General features: G+C 33.6%; 1 protein-coding gene and 1 long non-coding RNA gene across 2 annotated transcripts in view; one reads left to right on the plus strand and one right to left on the minus strand.

Moving 5' to 3' along the window:
* Window positions 1-20,791, plus strand: part of hcn2b (hyperpolarization activated cyclic nucleotide-gated potassium channel 2b) — a 354,462-nt gene that overhangs the window by 197,738 nt on the left and 135,933 nt on the right. The gene's annotated exons all lie outside the window — the stretch shown is intronic.
* Window positions 1,975-3,196, minus strand: LOC311051842. Its single transcript, XR_014601429.1, has 2 exons — window positions 3,060-3,196; window positions 1,975-2,208 (listed from the first exon to the last, which is right to left on the minus strand). It is a non-coding gene; the product is annotated as an uncharacterized lncRNA (long non-coding RNA).

A 20,791-nucleotide genomic window follows, 5' to 3' on the forward strand; every position in this document is an offset into this window, starting at 1 on the left:
TGTGAGCTTAAAGATCTGCTATTTTCAAAAGATTTTTATACATTTGAAAACTTGAAATTGACATTCTGCATAATGAGTACCTTTACTTTTGGTACTTTAAGTACATTGTGATGTCAATACCTTTGTACTTTTCCTCAAGTACATTTAGAATTCCGGACTTTTACTTGTAACAGAGTATTTCTATATTGCAGTATTGATACGTTTACTTAAGTAAAAAAATGTGAGTACTTAGTCACCACTGAACAAAACCCCAGCAACTGACTGATTGAATTATTCATTGAATGGTTGAGGCAGCGCGGTCCGGTCGGACGTTGTTAACGCATCTAATTTCTCTCTAAGATCAATACTGTCCCTTCCAGGACCCCCTAGTTTGCCAGCCTACCGTCAGTTACCAAGGATTCGTCGGCGGCGTCACACCTCGGTGTGTCACAACAACAACAATACCAGTGGTGGAAGAAGTACTCAGTTTTACTTTAAGTAAAAGTATCAATACTGCAATGTAGAAGTACTCTGTTAGAAGTAAAAGTCCGGAATTCTAAATTTACTTGAGTAAAAGTACAAAAGTATTGGTATCAAATGTACCCAAAGTAGAAAGTACTCATTATGCAGAATGCCTTATTTCACAAGTTTTCAAATGTATACAAATCTTTGAAAATATAGTGCATTATGCATGCTGGCTCACTGGAATCACTCTGCTACACCAGTGGGTCTTAAAGTGTGGTCCAGGTACCCTCATGGTTCCTTGCGGGGTTCCAAATGGCCCCTTACGGATGTGTAACTCTGAGAGTGTACTGTGTACAAATGGAACCGTAAGGGTCCATCTGGTTCCATTTGTAACCTCTTAGAGTTATGGGGGGTCCTTGAAATTAAAAGGTTTGAGAACCACTGTGCTTCAACACTAAATGGAACAGAGCCTTCATTAGAATCATTGGTAACACCTGTGAAGAAATTAAGGAAGAGGAACAATTTCTTTCTAATATGGCTGATTTGTCTATTTGAAGATCCGGATCTGCAAATCCAGTCTGGGTTTTCTTCTTAATAGCAAAATCAACAGGAAGTTAACATTTTATATAAAAACCAAACAGTACTGGGTTTGGTGATGTTCTATATTGTCTGAATCATCTTTGTTTTTGTTTGTTTATGTGCTAAAAGAGTACCTTTGAGAGCTGTTTTACCGTACAATGTAAGTCAATGAGGAGCATATTTTGGATCAAGTGAACAAAAAAAAGTTTAATCTGAAACACAATTTTATACAATATAGAGGGGGTCCCTGCTTCATCTCTCTCGCAGCTAGGGGGTCCTTGGCCTGAAAACATTGAAGACCCCTGATAATGCATTATCAGCATTCTTAGAACAACAAATGTATAAGACCCATACATACTGTATAGAAAGTCATATCACATAAAGCATTCTATGACTTTAATTCTGAACCCTTTTTTGCAAGGATCACGGCATATTATAATTATCACAGTTGTAATACATTATCTTATACCATAATACATTATAATCTTATACCAATTATAATAAACTAGTCCATACTCGGTCGCCGCATCCGTGGGGGGATATGCGCACATGGGAGGCAGTTCGTCCCATAGCTGGGCAGCCCCTTATCCATGGCGACAGTGTAACGCTAACAGCTGAGATTTAGTGATATCGAAAAACGGGCTTCGCAGTTACGTTGGCATGGTTATGGTCAATGGCTGTGTGCAAATTCAGATCAATTGTTCCAGCCACTGAGGAGAACCGGGCAGACAGTTTTGGGCTCACCACCAACCACAGAGGTTTGTCAATAGGAGGATGTGAAATTGTAATGAAGCATTAGAGTATATTAATGCCACTATAAAAACACATCTTGGCAGCGGTGTATTAAGGTCAAAGTAAAATCTACTTTATGCATGTTTGTGATCATGAACAATTTCACCAGTGACATGGGAATGGACAACACACGATCAATAAAAGTCTATCCAAGTCAACTTCAATAACAGTACAAATTTTATTAAATCCAAGTCAACTTCAATAACAGTACAAAATGTATTAAACACAAAAACTGAAAGAACTGTAACAAACAAAACCACTTAAAATACAAAATGTGCAATATCTCAGAGGCCCAGCAGACTCAGGCCATTAATGCAGTAGTAGGTTACTGGGGTTTACAGACTTCTGACTGCTTTGGTGACATTGGCCACCATTCCTCAGTCTTCTCGGCACCTGCGAATCAGAAAGACATTTTCAGACAAACAGAAAAAGTTATGGATGACATACATTCACTACAGACGAATCCACACAGCGCTCCCCTGGCGTAATCATAACTGCGGTATCACAATGCACACCGTAGCAGGAGTCTAACACCGCAGAGCTCTATGGATTAGTCTATACAGACGGATGTATCAGAAAACATGGTGCAAAAAGGGTGCTTTCCTACAATAATTCTAATTTGCAATTACATAGTCAAATAATACCACCTTATACAATATTGTGCACCCTAACAGGACCCAATATAATAACCACATGAACCCTGGCGTCCCTATTTTGGGTAAACTTTGAAATATGTGAATCCTTTTTTTTTTACAAAAACAGCCCATCTACAAGCTCACACCGTGATGCACTAATAACCATCGTGAGCTTGTAGATAGAAATTATCCAAAAAAAACTTGCTTCTTGATTATTCGGTTATCGGTTCCAAATATCGGTTTCAATATAGCTTTGGTTAATTGCCCAGCCCTAGCCAGCATCATCTGAAGTTGAAATCAGTGGGAGAAGGATTGTTAAGAACCAAGTGTTTTCACCCTTGAAACCACAGTGATGTTACCGACCGCCTCAAAACAGTGCATATGCTCCAGTTAGTGATACCCAAGTGATCATCCCAAACACCAGATTAACATTACATAAATTACCGCAGTCTCGATACTGAGAATCCAGATTTGTAGAATTGGGATCCCCTGCCATTGCTAGTTAAAGAAATAAGATCCATTTTAGGACATTAGACCTTTTCATGAGCACATTAGACCTTTTCATGAGGAAATTGAATGACACAACAGGTAAGTAAATGCTGTGCTCACCTGCAGTTGATCCGAGGCTAGAGTTGTCAAAGAACTGGAACTGGTTCTTTGACCTTGGCTCGGACGGCGAGTCCAAGTCAAAGTAGCCCTTGGCGCCGCCAGGTGCAGTGGTCTTCGGAGAGTCCGGGATCTTCCTGGGAGAGCCTAACTTCTTGGGCGAATCCTGTAACCTTTTTTTCGGCTCTGGACATTAGCCCCCTTTGCCTTACTCAGTTTGTAATGGAGGTCCTTACCCTGTAGGACTGAATATGACACCCCAGTGGGAATTTACAACCACAATCAGACGCTGCCTGAATCTAGCTATGATGGGTGAGTTTGTCCACTCTACAAGATACTTTGGCAAATAACCAGGTTGTCATTTGCTGACCTTTACATTTAGCTTTTCAAAGTGAGTTTACTATGAGACGATGTGCAATGAACAGAATAGATTTTTTTCCATGCACAGACAGGTGTACTTACACGAGCACTCATCTTCCTGCTGGGCCGTCCTCAGCTTAATTTTCAGCTGCCTCAGCTGAGTTGCCTTCTCGTCAAGGGCTTCGTTCAAGCTCTGGATTCTGGAGAAAGAACACAGCTTTAGTTCTCTTCACTAAATCTCTATTATGGTCCTGGGGAGCCAAAGTGATACTGGGCAGTGGTGTGGAGTTGAAAATTACTGATGGAATATAAATGGAGGCAAGTTGTTCTAAATCAATATACAAGTAAGGAATTAACCAAAAATGAGCACTGTGCGTGTCCTTACCTTTCGTCATAGGCCGTTGACTGAGAGGTCAAATCTAACTCCATTTTGACCACTTGAGCCTTCAGCCTTTTCATCTCCATTACCCCAGGTGGTTACTTTTCTTGAGTAGTCGTCTAAACAAAAGGAAACGGATTTAATCCATTGTATTTGAAGGCCTTAAAAAGAAAGGCACATGAAACCCTAAACCTGTTTAATGTCATCAGATCTCCAGTTGTTGCTTGTGATGGGAACATTAAGACAATTTCCACAGCTGTGCCCAGCTATAATGTTGTTTTCAGATACCTTTACTTGCTTAGGGAGTTACCATGTTCAGAACAGCACCCATGCTTTGAAAAGTTTATAACATACCTCCACTGACTGCAGTTTATCCTTTAGGGTTTGGACCTCTGCGTAAGCATCCTGCAACTGGGTCTGGAGTAGCTGAGTGACCTCTTTGTGAGTGGACGTGGCGTTGACCTGCGCCTGCTCCAACTGCTTCATTTGCCCCAGCATAGCCTGCCAACAGGGGATGACAATGTAGTGGTCTCCACTGTTATGGCCTGGCTCTTTGGCCACAACAAATAGCAAAGTGTTTTTATCAACCAATGATTAACCCATTAAGATCAGGAACGCATCAGTTTCATTTTAGATTTCTTTGGCTATTCAAAAATAGCAGATATACAAGCTCATAGCGTGTAGCTAGAGTCGAGCCTGTAGATCTGCCATTTATGAAAAATCGTGAGAATTTGTGCAAATTTTTGAATATGCATGTTTTTAAAGCGAACATTTGTAACTCAAATCTTTGCTTCTGGGGGTCTCTGGAACAAAATATTTTTAGATTGGTTCCGCGGCCAAATACATATCATTTTGGGGGTCCTTGACATGAACACTTTTGTGAACCACTGATATAGCAACCAGTGATGAAAAAGTATTTAATTTTTTTTACTTAAATAAAAGTATCAATACTACAATGTAGAAATACTCTGTACAAGTAAAAGTCCAGAATTCAAGTACAAGTAAAAGTACAAAAGTATTGTTATCAAAATGTACCTAAAGTACCAAAGTAGAAAGTACTCATTGTGCAGAACGTCCCATTTCACGTTTTCAAAAATGTATAACAAAAATCCTTTGAAAATAGCAGCTCTACAAGCGGCTGAAATGTATATAGGGAGCCACAGCTAGACCCGTTTAAAAAATAAAATCACACCAAGTAAAAAACAGATTACAAGTATTGCCTGCAAACCATTATAGTACTAGTGAAGAAAGACTTACCTCTAATTGTTTCTCAGGCTGCTGGAGCTGCAGAATGAGCTGTTGGTTTTCCTGGAGAAGGCCACACTCTGTTTTGATCGGAGCGCTCTCTCTCGAGTCTGCAGCAGAGTGGCCGTGTTGCTCCTCTCCTGTCGCAGCTGAGCAGCAGCATCTCCCCTGAGGACCTTCACTTCTTCAAACAGTGGGCAGATCTCACCACGAAGAGCCTGCCGTTTGTGCAAAGGAAGACGATGGCAACATTAAAATGACAAAGTGTGCGTTCCGGATTGAATGGGTTAAAGTGGTTCGTTTTTCCTTTAGCTATCATTTTATACTTCTGGCTATTAAAAAAAAAAAAAAGGAGATATACAAGCTCATAGCACAGCACCGAGTGCCACGCTATGAGCTTGTACATCTGCTAAAAAAAAAGATATCTTGAAAATGTAATCTTTGAAATTAACTCAAATCTTTGCTTCTGGGGGTCCCCAGAAGCAAACATAACAGAGCCAAATACATATGTTTTGGGGGTCCTTGACAAAAGGTTGAGAACCATTGGTCTAATCCCAATTATTTGAGATTTATTTGCATAATTATTGGTACCAGTAATTTCTTAGTACAGTATATTAAGTTATTTGCCATATCTGCCCTGGGAAATGTTTTTTTTAAAAGCCTAAAAGGCAAACAAGTATTTTTATGTACATGTTCAATGCCAAAAAAAAACTTTAAATCGCAATTATTTGTATGACAGTTCAAGTAAAATGTCATGATGTGGTGACAGGTTGACAGGCCTACCTCCAACGGCCTTTTCTTGTTGGCCAGCTCGGCAGAACGGCATTGGACGCGACCACTCAGGGGGCTGTCCAATGAGGTTGAACCCAGATGCTGGTTGCTGCTCAGCGTTCTCAGCTGCTCGTTGAAGAGTTCCGTCTCCCTGAGTTCTTCCGACAGCTCCGTGTCAGTCAGGACTCTCCAGAGATTCAATTTCTCCAAAACTTTGGGCACTTTCTGTATTCCAAAAATGTTTGTTGAGTACGTCACTCATTTAAAAAAGAATAATAAAGAAATTCCCTGGCAAACAGTGCACAGCTTAAAATGCCTACAAACGTAAGTTAGCTAGTTACCGGCCACCATTTTCCAGAGCATCAATTCAGAATTCTAACACTGTCCTAAAAAAAAAGCCTTTCAAATTCAAGTATATTAAAGGAATTTTACAATCCATAAATGAAATAAACAGTGCCTAAAGTAAAAATCACCTGGAGGTAGAAGTGCCTCTTATCCAGCAGCTTAGTCAGCCGGTGTTGCCACAGATCCGGGAGGTTCCCATCCGTCACAGAGAACGAGGGGGCCTGGGCCCTACACATCAGAACATCCTGCAGCCGCTTCTCCTCAAACATGTCCAAGTCTATCTGGACCAAGTCCTTAAATACCCGCTTGAAGTCCTGGGCATACTATTTTAGCAGCCTCTGACGACCAAAGAGAATCAGTTACCAAGATACGGTTGAAAATAGGTGAAATGCTTCTGTAGTCAGTTACAAAAACACTGTTTTAATGTCAATGAAATTAGTCTCTGCACACAGCCATTTTTGTGCTAAGCCTTTCTGTTGGGGATGTGTGTTTTGTATATAGATTAAATAAAAAAAAATGCTGTATTATCAATTAGTACAACCACATAATAAGAACTTATTTGATGAGCTTTACCCGCTTCTTGTGCATGATAGTAATAACATTCCGAGTTAGAATAGTGGAGGCCTCCTTTGTGGGCTTATGAAGAGATACAAATTTGTTGATCAGGAAAAGCTGCACTTTTTTGGCCTCCTGCAGGGACTGGATAGGGTAACTTGAACAAATGTCCATGAAAACATGGAAATCGTGGAGATCGTTCTGTTAAAAAAGGTAGAGGATACATGGTCAGTAAAAACTTGTCCACTGTCGACTTGAAACAGTTTACTGCCATAATAGAGGTTGCTAGAAAATGCGTTTTGGCTCCACAGGATGAACCAGAGAAGGGCATTCGATTTGTACACATTTTCACACGTAGGTACAGTTGCAATAGCCACACCACTACACAAACGCCATGTCATTGAGGACATCAACTTCCTGCTTGAGAAGCCTGGTTCCTTCCTGAGCAGAAGTGAGCTCCTTCTGGAGTTGGTCTCTCTCCTCAGTTAGACAGGTCTCTCTAGACATCAGTTTCTCCAGCTCCTCTGTATATGTATGTAGGCCATTATGTGCAAAAGCTGGTCTGGACACAAAACTGATGAACTCTACAGGGGCATTGAAAGTGCTCCTTCCACACCACTCAACCATCTCCTCTCCAGCACAAACAACCACCCCAGTCTCCTATATCCTCAGCCCACATACATCCACATTATGATCAGTGAAGCTGCCTGTTGTATACCAAACTAAAGCATATGTGTGTGGGCATTATTAGTGTGCGAGTGTCTTCAAAGAAAGAAAAGCCCTTTTACCATATCCACATTCTCCATAAGGTCATTTTTCAGCTCGTTCCTCTCCTCTTTAACACTCTCAAGCTCCTGCTCAAGCACTTGGATCTGTCACAACAGAACACAGGTTCCCAACCTTATTCATGAAAAGAAAACCAGCGGTAACATACACCCACCCACCGTTTTGAAAATCAAACATGGGACTGCCCTAAAGTATTTGCATTTGGTTCTGTGAAGCTATTCGTGACCAAGAATAACTGAGGCCGTACTTGACTTTGGCGCTCTTCTAGCGTTTCCTCCAGAAGTTTAATGTTCTCCTTCTGCCGACAGTTCTCCTCCAGAGTTGTCCTGATCTCCTGATTCTGGAGGTTTTTTTTTTAAAGAAAGCAAAGAATACATTTCATTTCTCTCTTAAACATTATACAGTAGTCTATGTCGCGCACCTGATGAGTCCCGACTGAATTGTTGTAGCTACTAAAAGTACAGTAGTGAGTGTAGCACAGTGGTTTCCACGACCCCCATAACTCTGAGAGTGTACAAATGGTTCCATTTGTACACTCTCAGAGTTACACACCTGTAAGGGGCCATTTGGAAGCCCATGAGGGTCCCTGGACCCCAACTGTAGACCCACTGGTGTAACAGTGTTTCCAGTGGGCCAACATGCACAACATCAGCACCCTGACTCTGTTTGACTAGAATGGAACAGAGCCTTCATTAGTATCATTGGTAACACCTGTGAATGTCTTCATAATATGGCTGCTGTGAATAATAGAGCCTATAATGACAGCCTTGAATCAAGGCTAATGATTATAGCATGCTAGCAGCGACCACTTCAAACCTCATTTCAAACTCTACTATGCTTCAAAGGTACCTTTCAATGAGTGGACGGACACGGATGCAGACTTTACCGGCTGATTCTTCACTGCGGTCACGCTGGCCGCTCTTCAGAAAGAGTCGGTCGCACTAGCCGTGCTTCAAAAATGATTGCGCAGCAACGTGGCTTTTTACGGTTAGGCGAACTGATGGTGCGTTCAATGAAATCGTAAATCCCAGTTACTTCAATATATACATGTAAAAATGTAATAAAACAATCTAAAAACATTGTTTGTGTCTAATGTTCTCGTCTATAATTATTACCGAAATGTTTTACTGCACAAATTATTAATAATAAAATATTGAAATATTACAGAATCCAGTACAGTTCAATGTAATTTTTTGGAAAATCATAAAAAAATCTAAAAACATAGTTATCACCCAGCAACTAAATGTTATTGTGCCCATGTGTGTCCTTTACAATATGTGAATATTACCAATATATTTTACTGTACCAATTATTAATAATAAAATATTGAAATATTACAGAATCCCATCAAATTCAATGTAATTTTTGGAAAATCATAGAAAATTCTAAAAACAGAGTTATCAACCAGCAACTAAATATTATTGTGCCCAAGTGTCTCCTTTACAATATGTAATTGTTACCAATATGTTTTACTGCACCGATTATTAATAATAAAATATTTAAATATTACAGAATCCCATCTATTTCAATGTACATTTTAGGAAAATCATTCAGAAAAACATAGTTATCACACAACGACTACATGTTAATGTGCCCCATGGTCTCCTGCATACCATGGATGATTATAAATATGTTTTACTGTTGCAATTATTACTAATAAAATATTGAAATATTACAGAATCCCATCCATTTCAATGTAATTTTTAAAAAAAATCATTAAAAAAATCAAGAAACATAGTTATCACCCACCAACTATATATTAATGTGCCCCATGGTCTCCTGTACACCTGTGATGATTGTCAATATGTTTTACAGCAGCAATTATTAATAATAAATTATTGAGATATTACAGAATCCCATCCATTTCAATGTAATTTTTCAAAAAATCATAAAAACTTCAAAGAACATAGTTATCACCCAACAACTATATATTAATGTGCCCCATGGTCTCCTGTACACCTCTGATGATTACCAATATGTTTTAGAGTAGCAATTATTAATAATAAAATATTGAAATATTACAGAATCCCATCCTTTTCAATGTAATTTTCCAAAAAATAATAAAAACTTCAAAGAACATAGTTATCACCCAACAACTATATATTAATGTGCCCCATGGTCTCTTGTACACCTGTGATGATTATCAATATGTTTTACAGCTGCAATTATTAATAATAAATTATTGAAATATTACAGAATCCCATCCATTTCAATGTAATTTTTCAAAAAATCATAGAAAATTCAAAAAACATAGTTTTCACCCAACAACTATATATTAATGTGCCCCATGGTCTCTTCTACACCTGTGATGATTACCAATATGTTTTACAGCAGCATTTATTAATAATAAAATATTGAAATATTACAGAATTCCCATCCATTTCAATGTCATTTTTCAAAAAAACATAAAAACTTCAAAGAACATAGTTATCACCCAACAACTATATATTAATGTGCCCCATGGTCTCCTGTACACCTGTGATGATTATCAATATGTTTTACAGCAGCAATTATTAATAATAAATTATTGAAATATTACAGGATCCCATCCATTTCAATGTAATATTTCAAAAAATCATAAAAACTTCAAAGAACATAGTTATCACTCAACAACTATATATTAATGTGCCCCATGGTCTCTTGTAAAGCTGTAATGATTATCAATATGTTTTACAGCAGCACTTATTAATAATAAATTATTGAAATATTACAGAATCCCATCCATTTCAATGTAATCTTTAGAAAAATCATTAAAAAATCCCCAAAACATAGTTATCACCCAACAACTATATATTAATGTGCCCCATGGTCTCTTGTGCACCTGTGATGATTACCAATATGTTTTACAGTAGCATTTATTAATAATAAATTATTGAAATATTATAGAATCCCATGCATTTCAATGTAATCCTTAAAAAGAATCATAAAAAATCCAAAAAACATAGTTATCACCAAACAACTATATATTAATGTGCCCCATGGTCTCTTGTACACCTGTGATGATTACCAATATGTTTTACAACAGCAATTATTAATAATAAATTATTGAAATATTACAGAATCCCATCCATTTCAATGTAATCTTTAGAAAAATCATAAGAAATCCAAAAAACATAGTTATCGCCCAACAACTATATATTAATGTTCCCCATGGTCTCTCGTACACCTGTGATGATTATCAATATGTTTTACAGCAGCAATTATTAATAATAAATTATTGAAATATTACAGAATCCCATCCGTTTCAATGTAATCTTTCGAAAAATCATAACAAATCCAAAAAACATAGTTATCACCCAACAACTATATATTAATGTGCCCCTAGGTCTCTTGTACACCTGTGATGATTATCAATATGTTTTACAGCAGCAATTATTAATAATAAATTATTGAGATATTACAGAATCCCATCCATTTCAATGTAATCTTTAGAAAAATCATAAAAAATCCAAAAAAACAGAGTTATCGCCCAACAACTATATATTAATGTTCCCCATGGTCCCTCGTACACCTGTGATGATTATCAATATGTTTTACAGCAGCAATTATTAATAATAAATTATTGAAATATTACAGAATCCCATCCGTTTCAATGTAATCTTTAGAAAAATCATAACAAATCCAAAAAACATAGTTATCACCCAACAACTATATATTAATGTGCCCCTAGGTCTCTTGTACACCTGTGATGATTATCAATATGTTTTACAGCAGCAATTATTAATAATGAATTATTGAAATATTACAGAATCCCATCCATTTCAATGTAATCTTTAGAAAAATCATAATAAATCCAAAAAACATAGTTATCGCCCAACAACTATATATTAATGTTCCCCATGGTCTCTCGTACACCTGTGATGATTATCAATATGTTTTACAGCAGCAATTATTAATATAAAATTATTGAAATATTACAGAATCCCATCCATTTCAATGTAAGCTTTAGAAAAATCATAAAAAATTCAGAAAACATAGTTATCACCCAACAACTATATATTAATGTTCCCCATGGTCTCTCGTACACCTGTGATGATTATCAATATGTTTTACAGCAGCAATTATTTATAATAAATTATTGAAATATTACAGAATCCCATCCATTTCAATGTAATTTTTAGAAAAATCGAAAATAAAAACCAAAACATAGTTATCGCCCAACAACTATATATTAATGTTCCCCATGGTCTCTCGTACACCTGTGATGATTATCAATATGTTTTACAGCAGCAATTATTAATAATAAATGATTGAGATATTACAGAATCCCATCCATTTCAATGTAATCTTTAGAAAAAGCGAAAAAAATCCCTAAAACAGAGTTATCGCCCAACAACTATATATTAATGTTCCCCATGGTCCCTCGTACACCTGTGATGATTATCAATATGTTTTACAGCAGCAATTATTAATAATAAATTATTGAAATATTACAGAATCCCATCCGTTTCAATGTAATCTTTAGAAAAATCATAACAAATCCAAAAAACATAGTTATCACCCAACAACTATATATTAATGTGCCCCTAGGTCTCTTGTACACCTGTGATGATTATCAATATGTTTTACAGCAGCAATTATTAATAATGAATTATGGAAATATTACAGAATCCCATCCATTTCAATGTAATCTTTAGAAAAATCATAATAAATCCAAAAAACATAGTTATCGCCCAACAACTATATATTAATGTTCCCCATGGTCTCTCGTACACCTGTGATGATTATCAATATGTTTTACAGCAGCAATTATTAATAATAAATTATTGAAATATTACAGAATCCCATCCATTTCAATGTAAGCTTTAGAAAAATCATAAAAAATTCAGAAAACATAGTTATCACCCAACAACTATATATTAATGTTCCCCATGGTCTCTCGTACACCTGTGATGATTATCAATATGTTTTACAGCAGCAATTATTTATAATAAATTATTGAAATATTACAGAATCCCATCCATTTCAATGTAATTTTTAAAAAAATCGAAAATAAAAACCAAAACATAGTTATCGCCCAACAACTATATATTAATGTTCCCCATGGTCTCTCGTACACCTGTGATGATTATCAATATGTTTTACAGCAGCAATTATTAATAATAAATGATTGAGATATTACAGAATCCCATCCATTTCAATGTAATCTTTAGAAAAAGCGAAAAAAATCCCTAAAACATAGTTATCGCCCAAAAACTATATATTAATGTGCCCCTAGGTCTCTTGTACACCTGTGATGATTATCAATATGTTTTACAGCAGCAATTATTAATAATAAATTATTGAAATATTACAGAATCCCATCCGTTTCAATGTAATCTTTAGAAAAATCATAACAAATCCAAAAAACATAGTTATCAACCAACAACTATATATTAATGTGCCCCTAGGTCTCTTGTGCACCTGTGATGATTACCAATATGTTTTACAGCAGCAATTATTAATAATAAATTATTGAAATATTATAGAATCCCATGCATTTCAATGTAATCTTTAAAAAAATCATAAGAAATCCAAAAAACATAGTTATCGCCCAACAACTATATATTAATGTTCCCCATGGTCTCTCGTACACCTGTGATGATTATCAATATGTTTTACAGCAGCAATTATTAATAATAAATTATTGAGATATAACAGAATCCCATCCATTTCAATGTAATCTTTAGAAAAATCATAAAAAATCCAAAAAACAGAGTTATCGCCCAACAACTATATATTAATGTTCCCCATGGTCCCTCGTACACCTGTGATGATTATCAATATGTTTTACAGCAGCAATTATTAATAATAAATTATTGAAATATTACAGAATCCCATCCGTTTCAATGTAATCTTTAGAAAAATCATAACAAATCCAAAAAACATAGTTATCAACCAACAACTATATATTAATGTGCCCCTAGGTCTCTTGTGCACCTGTGATGATTACCAATATGTTTTACAGCAGCAATTATTAATAATAAATTATTGAAATATTATAGAATCCCATGCATTTCAATGTAATCTTTAAAAAAATCATAATAAATCCAAAAAACATAGTTATCGCCCAACAACTATATATTAATGTTCCCCATGGTCTCTCGTACACCTGTGATGATTATCAATATGTTTTACAGCAGCAATTATTAATAATGAATTATTGAAATATTACAGAATCCCATCCATTTCAATGTCATCTTTAGAAAAATCATAAGAAATCCAAAAAACATAGTTATCGCCCAACAACTATATATTAATGTTCCCCATGGTCTCTCGTACACCTGTGATGATTATCAATATGTTTTACAGCAGCAATTATTAATAATAAATTATTGAAATATTACAGAATCCCATCCATTTCAATGTCATTTTTTGAAAAATCGAAAAAAATCCCCAAAACATAGTTATCGCCCAACAACTATATATTAATGTTCCCCATGGTCCCTCGTACACCTGTGATGATTATCAATATGTTTTACAGCAGCAATTATTAATAATAAATTATTGAAATATTACAGAATCCCATCCATTTCAATGTAATTTTTCAAAAAATCATTAAAAATTCAAAAAACATAGTTATCGCCCAACAACTATATATTAATGTGCCATATGGTCTCTTGTACACCTGTGATGATTATCAATATGATTTACAGCAGCAATTATTAATAATAAATTATTGAAATATTACAGAATCCCATCCTTTTCAATGTAATCTTTAGAAAAATCATAAGTAATCCAAAAAACATAGTTATCGCCCAACAACTATATATTAATGTGCCCCATGGTCTCTTGTACACCTGTGATGATTATCAATATGTTTTACAGCAGCAATTATTAATAATAAATTATTGAAATATTACAGGATCCCATCCATTTCAATGTAATTGTTCAAAAAATCATTAAAAATTCAAAAAACATAGTTATTGCCCAACAACTATATATTAATGTTCCCCATGGTCTCTTGTAGACCTGTGATGATTATCAATATGTTTTACAGCAGCAATTATTAATAATAAATTATTGAAATATTACAGAATCCCATCCGTTTCAATGTAATTTTTAGAAAAATCGAAAAAAATCCCCAAAACATAGTTATCGCCCAACAACTATATATTAATGTTCCCCATGGTCTCTCGTACACCTGTGATGATTATCAATATGTTTTACAGCAGCAATTATTAATAATAAATTATTGAGATATTACAGAATCCCATCCATTTCAATGTAATCTTTAGAAAAAGCGAAAAAAATCCCTAAAACATAGTTATCGCCCAAAAACTATATATTAATGTGCCCCTAGGTCTCTTGTACACCTGTGATGATTATCAATATGTTTTACAGCAGCAATTATTAATAATAAATTATTGAGATATAACAGAATCCCATCCATTTCAATGTAATCTTTAGAAAAATCATAAAAAATCCAAAAAACAGAGTTATCGCCCAACAACTATATATTAATGTGCCCCATGGTCTCTTGTACACCTTTGATGATTATCAATATGTTTTACAGCAGCAATTATTAATAATAAATTATTGAAATATTACAGGATCCCATCCATTTCAATGTAATTGTTAAAAAAATCATTAAAAATTCAAAAAACATAGTTATTGCCCAACAACTATATATTAATGTTCCCCATGGTCTCTTGTACACCTGTGATGATTATCAATATGTTTTACAGCAGCAATTATTAATAATAAATTATTGAAATATTACAGAATCCCATCCGTTTCAATGTAATTTTTAGAAAAATCGAAAAAAATCCCCAAAACATAGTTATCGCCCAACAACTATATATTAATGTTCCCCATGGTCTCTCGTACACCTGTGATGATTATCAATATGTTTTACAGCAGCAATTATTAATAATAAATTATTGAGATATTACAGAATCCCATCCATTTCAATGTAATCTTTAGAAAAAGCGAAAAAAATCCCTAAAACATAGTTATCGCCCAAAAACTATATATTAATGTGCCCCTAGGTCTCTTGTACACCTGTGATGATTATCAATATGTTTTACAGCAGCAATTATTAATAATAAATTATTGAGATATAACAGAATCCCATCCATTTCAATGTAATCTTTAGAAAAATCATAAAAAATCCAAAAAACAGAGTTATCGCCCAACAACTATATATTAATGTTCCCCATGGTCCCTCGTACACCTGTGATGATTATCAATATGTTTTACAGCAGCAATTATTAATAATAAATTATTGAAATATTACAGAATCCCATCCGTTTCAATGTAATCTTTAGAAAAATCATAACAAATCCAAAAAACATAGTTATCAACCAACAACTATATATTAATGTGCCCCTAGGTCTCTTGTGCACCTGTGATGATTACCAATATGTTTTACAGCAGCAATTATTAATAATAAATTATTGAAATATTATAGAATCCCATGCATTTCAATGTAATCTTTAGAAAAATCGAAAAAAATCCCCAAAACATAGTTATCGCCCAACAACTATATATTAATGTTCCCCATGGTCTCTCGTACACCTGTGATGATTATCAAAATGTTTTACAGCAGCAATTATTAATAATAAATTATTGAAATATTACAGAATCCCATCCATTTCAATATAATTTTTAGAAAAATCGAAAAAAATCCCCAAAACATAGTTATCGCCCAACAACTATATATTAATGTTCCCCATGGTCTCTCGTACACCTGTGATGATTATCAATATGTTTTACAGCAGCAATTATTAATAATAAATTATTGAGATATTACAGAATCCCATCCATTTCAATGTAATCTTTAGAAAAAGCGAAAAAAATCCCAAAAACATAGTTATCGCCCAACAACTATATATTAATGTGCCCCTAGGTCTCTTGTACACCTGTGATGATTATCAATATGTTTTACAGCAGCAATTATTAATAATAAATTATTGAGATATTACAGAATCCCATCCATTTCAATGTAATCTTTAGAAAAATCATAAAAAATCCAAAAAACAGAGTTATCGCCCAACAACTATATATTAATGTTCCCCATGGTCTCTTGTACACCTGTGATGATTATCAATGTGTTTTACAGCAGCAATTATTAATATAAAATTATTGAAATATTACAGAATCCCATCCATTTCAATGTAAGCTTTAGAAAAATCATAAAAAATTCAGAAAACATAGTTATCACCCAACAACTATATATTAATGTTCCCCATGGTCTCTCGTACACCTGTGATGATTATCAATATGTTTTACAGCAGCAATTATTTATAATAAATTATTGAAATATTACAGAATCCCATCCATTTCAATGTAATTTTTAGAAAAATCGAAAATAAAAACCAAAACATAGTTATCGCCCAACAACTATATATTAATGTTCCCCATGGTCTCTCGTACACCTGTGATGATTATCAATATGTTTTACAGCAGCAATTATTAATAATAAATGATTGAGATATTACAGAATCCCATCCATTTCAATGTAATCTTTAGAAAAAGCGAAAAAAATCCCTAAAACAGAGTTATCGCCCAACAACTATATATTAATGTTCCCCATGGTCCCTCGTACACCTGTGATGATTATCAATATGTTTTACAGCAGCAATTATTAATAATAAATTATTGAAATATTACAGAATCCCATCCGTTTCAATGTAATCTTTAGAAAAATCATAACAAATCCAAAAAACATATTTATCACCCAACAACTATATATTAATGTGCCCCTAGGTCTCTTGTACACCTGTGATGATTATCAATATGTTTTACAGCAGCAATTATTAATAATGAATTATGGAAATATTACAGAATCCCATCCATTTCAATGTAATCTTTAGAAAAATCATAATAAATCCAAAAAACATAGTTATCGCCCAACAACTATATATTAATGTTCCCCATGGTCTCTCGTACACCTGTGATGATTATCAATATGTTTTACAGCAGCAATTATTAATAATAAATTATTGAAATATTACAGAATCCCATCCATTTCAATGTAAGCTTTAGAAAAATCATAAAAAATTCAGAAAACATAGTTATCACCCAACAACTATATATTAATGTTCCCCATGGTCTCTCGTACACCTGTGATGATTATCAATATGTTTTACAGCAGCAATTATTTATAATAAATTATTGAAATATTACAGAATCCCATCCATTTCAATGTAATTTTTAGAAAAATCGAAAATAAAAACCAAAACATAGTTATCGCCCAACAACCATATATTAATGTTCCCCATGGTCTCTCGTACACCTGTGATGATTATCAATATGTTTTACAGCAGCAATTATTAATAATAAATGATTGAGATATTACAGAATCCCATCCATTTCAATGTAATCTTTAGAAAAAGCGAAAAAAATCCCTAAAACATAGTTATCGCCCAAAAACTATATATTAATGTGCCCCTAGGTCTCTTGTACACCTGTGATGATTATCAATATGTTTTACAGCAGCAATTATTAATAATAAATTATTGAAATATTACAGAATCCCATCCGTTTCAATGTAATCTTTAGAAAAATCATAACAAATCCAAAAAACATAGTTATCAACCAACAACTATATATTAATGTGCCCCTAGGTCTCTTGTGCACCTGTGATGATTACCAATATGTTTTACAGCAGCAATTATTAATAATAAATTATTGAAATATTATAGAATCCCATGCATTTCAATGTAATCTTTAAAAAAATCATAAGAAATCCAAAAAACATAGTTATCGCCCAACAACTATATATTAATGTTCCCCATGGTCTCTCGTACACCTGTGATGATTATCAATATGTTTTACAGCAGCAATTATTAATAATAAATTATTGAGATATAACAGAATCCCATCCATTTCAATGTAATCTTTAGAAAAAATCATAAAAAATCCAAAAAACAGAGTTATCGCCCAACAACTATATATTAATGTTCCCCATGGTCCCTCGTACACCTGTGATGATTATCAATATGTTTTACAGCAGCAATTATTAATAATAAATTATTGAAATATTACAGAATCCCATCCGTTTCAATGTAATCTTTAGAAAAATCATAACAAATCCAAAAAACATAGTTATCAACCAACAACTATATATTAATGTGCCCCTAGGTCTCTTGTGCACCTGTGATGATTACCAATATGTTTTACAGCAGCAATTATTAATAATAAATTATTGAAATATTATAGAATCCCATGCATTTCAATGTAATCTTTAAAAAAATCATAATAAATCCAAAAAACATAGTTATCGCCCAACAACTATATATTAATGTTCCCCATGGTCTCTCGTACACCTGTGATGATTATCAATATGTTTTACAGCAGCAATTATTAATAATGAATTATTGAAATATTACAGAATCCCATCCATTTCAATGTCATCTTTAGAAAAATCATAAGAAATCCAAAAAACATAGTTATCGCCCAACAACTATATATTAATGTTCCCCATGGTCTCTCGTACACCTGTGATGATTATCAATATGTTTTACAGCAGCAATTATTAATAATAAATTATTGAAATATTACAGAATCCCATCCATTTCAATGTCATTTTTTGAAAAATCGAAAAAAATCCCCAAAACATAGTTATCGCCCAACAACTATATATTAATGTTCCCCATGGTCCCTCGTACACCTGTGATGATTATCAATATGTTTTACAGCAGCAATTATTAATAATAAATTATTGAAATATTACAGAATCCCATCCATTTCAATGTAATTTTTCAAAAAATCATTAAAAATTCAAAAAACATAGTTATCGCCCAACAACTATATATTAATGTGCCATATGGTCTCTTGTACACCTGTGATGATTATCAATATGATTTACAGCAGCAATTATTAATAATAAATTATTGAAATATTACAGAATCCCATCCTTTTCAATGTAATCTTTAGAAAAATCATAAGTAATCCAAAAAACATAGTTATCGCCCAACAACTATATATTAATGTGCCCCATGGTCTCTTGTACACCTGTGATGATTATCAATATGTTTTACAGCAGCAATTATTAATAATAAATTATTGAAATATTACAGGATCCCATCCATTTCAATGTAATTGTTCAAAAAATCATTAAAAATTCAAAAAACATAGTTATTGCCCAACAACTATATATTAATGTTCCCCATGGTCTCTTGTAGACCTGTGATGATTATCAATATGTTTTACAGCAGCAATTATTAATAATAAATTATTGAAATATTACAGAATCCCATCCGTTTCAATGTAATTTTTAGAAAAATCGAAAAAAATCCCCAAAACATAGTTATCGCCCAACAACTATATATTAATGTTCCCCATGGTCTCTCGTACACCTGTGATGATTATCAATATGTTTTACAGCAGCAATTATTAATAATAAATTATTGAGATATTACAGAATCCCATCCATTTCAATGTAATCTTTAGAAAAAGCGAAAAAAATCCCTAAAACATAGTTATCGCCCAAAAACTATATATTAATGTGCCCCTAGGTCTCTTGTACACCTGTGATGATTATCAATATGTTTTACAGCAGCAATTATTAATAATAAATTATTGAGATATAACAGAATCCCATCCATTTCAATGTAATCTTTAGAAAAATCATAAAAAATCCAAAAAACAGAGTTATCGCCCAACAACTATATATTAATGTGCCCCATGGTCTCTTGTACACCTTTGATGATTATCAATATGTTTTACAGCAGCAATTATTAATAATAAATTATTGAAATATTACAGGATCCCATCCATTTCAATGTAATTGTTAAAAAAATCATTAAAAATTCAAAAAACATAGTTATTGCCCAACAACTATATATTAATGTTCCCCATGGTCTCTTGTACACCTGTGATGATTATCAATATGTTTTACAGCAGCAATTATTAATAATAAATTATTGAAATATTACAGAATCCCATCCGTTTCAATGTAATTTTTAGAAAAATCGAAAAAAATCCCCAAAACATAGTTATCGCCCAACAACTATATATTAATGTTCCCCATGGTCTCTCGTACACCTGTGATGATTATCAATATGTTTTACAGCAGCAATTATTAATAATAAATTATTGAGATATTACAGAATCCCATCCATTTCAATGTAATCTTTAGAAAAAGCGAAAAAAATCCCTAAAACATAGTTATCGCCCAAAAACTATATATTAATGTGCCCCTAGGTCTCTTGTACACCTGTGATGATTATCAATATGTTTTACAGCAGCAATTATTAATAATAAATTATTGAGATATAACAGAATCCCATCCATTTCAATGTAATCTTTAGAAAAATCATAAAAAATCCAAAAAACAGAGTTATCGCCCAACAACTATATATTAATG

Source organism: Gymnoscopelus microlampas, assembly GCF_963454915.1.
Source record: "Gymnoscopelus microlampas genome assembly, chromosome: 9".
Taxonomy (NCBI): domain Eukaryota; kingdom Metazoa; phylum Chordata; class Actinopteri; order Myctophiformes; family Myctophidae; genus Gymnoscopelus; species Gymnoscopelus microlampas.